This window comes from Microcebus murinus, chromosome 29 (assembly GCF_040939455.1).
Source record: "Microcebus murinus isolate Inina chromosome 29, M.murinus_Inina_mat1.0, whole genome shotgun sequence".
Classification (NCBI taxonomy): Eukaryota; Metazoa; Chordata; class Mammalia; order Primates; family Cheirogaleidae; genus Microcebus; species Microcebus murinus.
The window spans coordinates 3,399,198-3,405,544 of record NC_134132.1 but is presented as its reverse complement, the minus strand read 5'-3'; the positions used below and the strand labels follow the sequence as shown (position 1 = coordinate 3,405,544).

The 6,347-nt window shown below is 46.8% G+C and overlaps 1 pseudogene; it reads right to left on the bottom strand.

Annotated features, from left to right (window-relative positions):
• LOC105856577 (proliferating cell nuclear antigen pseudogene) lies at nt 1–1,009 on the bottom strand (annotated as a pseudogene).
• Between the last annotated feature and the right edge of the window lie 5,338 nt (nt 1,010–6,347).

Here is a 6,347-nt window from a genome sequence, read left to right as displayed (position 1 = left end):
CTCAGAAGCAATTTTCAAAGAGCTTTATTTTATTTTCTTGGATTGGTAGGAATGCCTAAAATCCTTCTTCATATTTAATCTTGGGAGCAAAATAGTACTTTAAATGTCCCATATCAGCATTTTTATTCTCTGCACCAAAGGGAACATCTGCAGACATACTAAGTATTACTGTAGGAGAGAGTGCAGTGGCTTTTATAAAGAAGTCCAAGAACCTCAGTGCAGAAGTTAGCTGAACTGGCTCATTCATCTCTATGGTAACAGCCTCCTCTTTATCGACATTACTTGCTTTTGACAATGTTTCCATTTCCAAGTTCTCCACTTGCAGAAAATTTCACTCTATCTTTTGCACGGGAAATCGCAACAGTCTCTTCCAATGTGACTGAGATCTTGACATATATGTGCAAATTCACTGGAAAGCATCTTCACTACACGGCTGTACTCTCATTCTGGAATTCCATGTGCTCAACATTTAAATTCATTGACTTCATTTCATAGTCTGAAACTTCTCTTGATTTGGTGCTTCAAATGGTAGCATCAACGTGTCCCGCAGTGCCTTCAGCTCTCTACGTAATGATGTCTTCATTGCCCACACATTTTGGTATTTTGGACATGAGGGTGAGATTCACATCCACAGCCAGGTTGTGGTTATGTTGACACCCTGAGAGTGCAGCGTGAATGGCACCAAGGAGCTATGGGACTGGCCCATGCTCTGCACATTCGGCCACTCAAGCTGCTTTCTCAGCAGGTCTTGCTGACGAGCCCCTTGAGAGCCCCTCCATCGGGATGGACCCCTGGACCACTCCAGCCTCAAACATGCTGGTGTATCACCATGAAATGGCTACAGTGGGAAGCAGGAAGGTCTAGTGGGATGAGGCTTCCTTAGGATCAGCGTGAGTGAGGGGATGCAGCCACAGGGACCCGAGACCCAGGAAGATCACCAGGGGATCTAAAGGCTCACTGTCAGTTTTGGTGCTGATTCCACCGTGGACTGGTAACCACGAGTTCTTTGACTGGCACTGGTCCATTGTACAAATGTTGACTAGTTGGTTTAGGCTCTTGCTCTGGAACCATTCCCACATATTTCTAGAAAGTGTTTTATATTTGGAGAGATGACCTGTGTACCCCAGAAGACAGATGAAATGGACTCTCAGTGGCTAAAATGAAACATGCTAAACAAGAACCAGATGGCCATAGCAGGGTGAGGGGCTGGCGATGCCTCCCCGTGTTACTAACTGACACAGGTGTTCTTTCCAGTGATTAAGGAGAAACTGGTTTCTGAATGCCACTGTGGTACCAACTACAGCTGAAAATTTCCCAGCTGACCCCCGACAGACCATGTGACACCGGCTGACTGAATTTGTCCTCTCTTTGCAGTCCCACCAGAACTCGGACTGGACAGAGGATGGTCTTACAGACTTGCCTTCCTGATAAACAGTCTTGGACCTTGAGCCAGTCTGACTCACTTGCAGAGAATGTGCACAAACCGTCCTTGTGCCCTGCACTTCCCCTTCTGATGTAAAGAGCCCAATTCCATCTCATCGTAATGCCAAAACCCACCCCAGAGTGAACATGGAATGCATGGTACATGTACATTCTCCCACTGCTCACACACTTAAGTCCCCTCATGATTATTTGCAAGCTTTCCCCAAACCTGCTAAATACATATGTAAGGCCGACCCTGTAAGGCATAGAAATCAGCTTCTCCTCTCTTGTGAGTATGTACCTTCAGTTTCCTCCAGAGGTTGCATTCCCCAATCTGCACATTGTTTCTTCAAAAATAAAGTGTTTTCCTTTCTCTTCCTCTGTAGATCTCATGGCCTTTTGTCAAGATTTCTGGCGACAAGGATGGATATGAAGTGGCTCCCAGTTGCTTTCCCCACATGGCCACGACCCCGGCAAGAACCCCTTGAAGTTCAGTTATCTCCCGGCCATGCCGAGAAAGAGTTGGGTAAGCCCTGTTGGACGCAAGATCTCTCACTTCCAGGTTGACATCTAGGAGACTTGATTTTCTTTAAGGGAGGTCTACGCATCTGGTTGTGGGCTGGCCCCCGCCGTGAGGATGCTCGAGTTCCCACGGGACTGACGGGGATGCCCATGCTGGGGAAGGTGGCACGAGGAAGGCTGCCTTGGCTAGGTGAGCGCCACGGCTCGCTCATCCCTAAGGGAGCAGCCTCTGACCATCGCTGTCAGGAACCCTCGCGGCTTCCACGTTTAAAAACCATGGGAAAAACTTGTGAATATTGGAGACCTGGAACAAAATCAACCTGGGATGACTTAAAGCTTTGTCGGCCACAATGGGAAACTTTTGATGTGCCTAAATTAATTTCTTTACCCACACAGAACAGAGAAGATTCTGGACTTCTCCGAAGCAATTGGAGGCTTTTTTCAGTTGGTGTTAGGAAAGTTCTAAATGCAATCAAGGATCACTAGCTGCCCCCTTCAAAATGAATAATTCAAAACTTAACCAGCACCTTCAAACACTTGAAAATCCTTCTGAGTCAGACCCTAAAATTAAAACTGAAGAGGACGCTGTGCCTTCTGTCCCCTCCTATGCTTCCCACCTCGGCTCCAGCCCTCTCTGCTCCCACCCTCCCACTCTCTGAACTGCCTTCCTTTTCTTTGCCCTCGTTCCTCAACTGCCCAACCTGCAAGCTAATGCTGCAGCCCCTTTGGCGGTGCCTTTAAAAGTGATCACTAACTCCGAAGGCATCCAGGCCCCCTCTTACATTCTGTGTACAAAGTTCAAACTTTTATCTTTTAAGAAGATTTTCTTAACCGTAAAACAGACTCACTTGAATTTGAACACCATTTTAGCCTGTTGATGAATGTGTCCCAGCCAGGGGACATTCTGATGTCTATCAATTAATCTATACGTTAGTGGGGAATGTCTTAGCTCAGGAGTGAATGCATTTAGTTGACTGGGTTAAGTCCCAAGAAGATTTTTTTTTATTGGTTGGATAGGGCCTTTAAGTCAGCAAGAAAAACAGTCACTGAATTGGATCAAGCCATTCCAGTGCTGTTTCCAAAACAAATCAACTGGAAGGCTGTTTGACCATATGCTCAGGAAAAAGACGATCCGTCTTTGGTTACTTTGACAGGTTTGAAAAGGCTTTTCAAAGAAATTCCAGAATCAAAGACCTCACTGATGACCCTGTCAATCATGTTAGCTCACTTTTCCTCTTGGGTCTCAACAAAACCCTCAGTGCCCTGGTTAAACAGCATAGCCCAGCTTGGGATTCCACGAGACCCCATGCAATAGCTTCTCTTGCCAGTCATCTTTCTAAGACCCTAGACAAGGAAAAAGACGCTAAAGCGACCAGGGTGCTGGAATGCCAGGGAAAGACTGCTGAACTTATGCTTTCTTTACTCATTCAGCAACTCAGAGCTCCTCCTCCTCACCAGAAAGGCCCACACAGCCGGGGAAAAGCAGCAGCGCCCCCTGCCTGCTGCAAGAGGTAAAATTTGCTTTTTTTACTTTTTCTTTTCCTGTAAGTGTTCTGGCCATTTTCAATGAGATTGTGAAAAATATTTATGATGGCTTCAGAGGAAGCCTCCCAAAACATAAAAGGCCCCCTCTGTGGAACCCATAAGAGACACGATTATTGGACAGGACCAGGATGCTCCAGAAAAACAAGTGGGGTTTTTCACTCAACCGATTAGGAGAGGTAGACCTTGAAATAAGCAACAGAATAGTTGAAGCTGTATTAGACACTGGGGCTTTCAGAACTGAACCCTGACTCCTTTTCAATTCCTCCTTCCCAGGGTAGCCAAACAATTCAAATGGTCAGGGTCACCCACCAGCCTGTGACTGTTTTAAGTCTGAGCCAGTTTCTTGCCAGCTGGGGCTCCTTACTGGCTGCCACAGCTGTTGGCTGGTCCCTTCTGCCCCAATTCAGCTGATAGGAAGAGACTTTCTTGAGAAACACGAAGCCCATATTTCCTTCACCAGTGAGGGAGGTACTAGTTTAAAGGTCTCCCTTGCTGAGGCTTTGGCTTCTGATCTCATCCATGTCTTCCCCTTGCTATCCTCTAGTTATCCAGCTGTTATTGAACACCCAGCTCTAGAGGAATTGCCTGAGACCCAAAAAGTAATACCAGTGTCAGCCTGATCCACTTAGGGCCACCTATTTCCATACACGTAGATCCTAACAGATCTCTTCGGAACTCAACACATCTTCCCAATCCTGAAACTTTAGCTGATATAGAACCTGCTGTCGATGATTTCATGCCCAAGGCATTTGTAGCCCCCTGTATCAGTTTCTGTAACACACCCACTCTGCCCATCCAGGGGCCTAATGGAGAGGGATGGAGGTTTATCCAGGACCTTAGAGCTGTCAAGAACATTGTTATTTCCTGGCACCCTGTCTTGCCAGATCAACATATATTCTCACCAATATACTGACACCCAACGTTTCTCCACCCATTGGTCTCTGTAGCACCTTTCTCAGCATCTGCTTTGACCCCGAGAGTCACATTCTTTTTGCTATCACCTGGAAGGGCCAATGGTTCACCTGGACAGTTCTCCCCCAAGGAGACACGGAGTGCCCTACCTATTTTTCCCAACTGTTATAGGCTGATCTAAAAGATTCAAGCTTTCCACCTGGTTCGACTCTATTACAATATATTGATGATTTGCTCTTACGCTCTCCCTGGCAAAATGCCTGTCCTACCGACACTCTCCTCTTACTTTACCTAGCCCTTAAGGGCCACAGGGTTTCTAAGGGTAAACTACAGTTTTGCTGAGATTCAATCAAGTCTTTTGGCCATTTCTTGACCCCCTTGGAACAGAACATTGACCCTTCTGGACTTCAACGCACAGATTTTTCCCTGTGCTCACTACAATAAGACAGCTTCAGGGATTTCTAGGTCTTATGGGTTATCATTGAGCTTGGAGCCCTAATCTCTCTTTATTGGCATAACCCTTATATGTCCTGCCTAAGGCCTCTTCCTCTGACTCCCTTACCTGGACTGTGGACGGCAAACAGGCCCTTAAGGTTCTGAACGATCAGCTGTCCTCATTGCCCGTTCTGGGAACCCTCATTTTCACCTCTCCTTTTCCCTTTTTTTCTATGAATGAGGAGGCAGTGCTTTAAGAGTTTTAACTCAACCTCATGGGGGCAACAACTGGCCAATGGCTCCTAGAGTCAGTGCCTGGTTTCTGTGGCTCCAGGGTTTCCACCCCATTCCACCACCTCTATCCTTATGGAGCCACTGAGAAGATAGTGAGGGGATCCCCTCTCGCTGTTTACATTCTTCACTCAGTTGAAGGCCTTCTTAACCTCTCACCCCACCAAACACCTGTCAGGCAGCTGATTGTCCTCCCATGAAATACTTCTCTCTTCCTCTCCCAACCCCACTGCTGTCCATAATCTCCTAACCCTGCCACTCTTAGCATCCCTGGAAGAAGACATTCCCCATTACAGCACCACCTTTGCAGACACACTCTTTTCATCCCACGTGGATTTAAAGGAAACCCCCTTACCTAGCCCTGTTTCTGTCTGATACACTGAGGGGTCTTTTCCTAGAGGCCCTCCTGGCTCCTACCAGGCTGGGTATGCAGCTGTTTCCCTGACCGACTGTTTAATGAGGCCCTCTGCCCAGTGCCAGATGTGCCCCACGGTCAGATTACATGCTCTTACTCAAGCTCTTCCGTTGGCCAAGGATGAAACGCAAGCATTTACACAGAGAGCACATATGATTTTGAGTTTCTTCTTGACTTTGGAATGCTCTGGAGACAGAGAGGGTCTCTGACATCTTCTGGAAGCCCAGCAGAAACAGAGACCATGTTGTGGCACTTCTCGATGCCACTGAAGTCCCTAGGGCTCTGGCCATCATTAAGCTTTAGGGCCACTCTTCTGAACATACTGAAAATAGCAAAGGCAGACACCCCGCCAGGGCTGCACCTGAGCCTGCAGCTTCAAACAGCACCACCTCTCTGCCCTGCCTGTGTCCATTCAACTCCTGTCCTCACAGCCTGTTCCTTCTGAAGATTTATCCTCTAGACCTTCTAAGTCCCAAAGATGTCCTCCGATCATGAAAGCGAAAAATGGAGAAAACAAGATTGCACCTATAATCCCAGACCCCCACTATGGGAGGGACGTAATGAATATTTGCTCCTTCCAGAGAATTTACAATGGGCCACCCTTTCCTTTATACTAACCTCACCCACTGGAGCCCTGGTACCCACCAATCTACTTTCTGTTTCTATGAATTAGACTGCTCTAGGTGCCTCATATAAATGGAATCATATAGTGTAATTATATTTTTTCTGTCTAGCTTATTTCACTTAGAATAATGTCTTAAGGGTTCATGTTGTATCATGTGTCAGACTTACCTTCCTTTTTGTA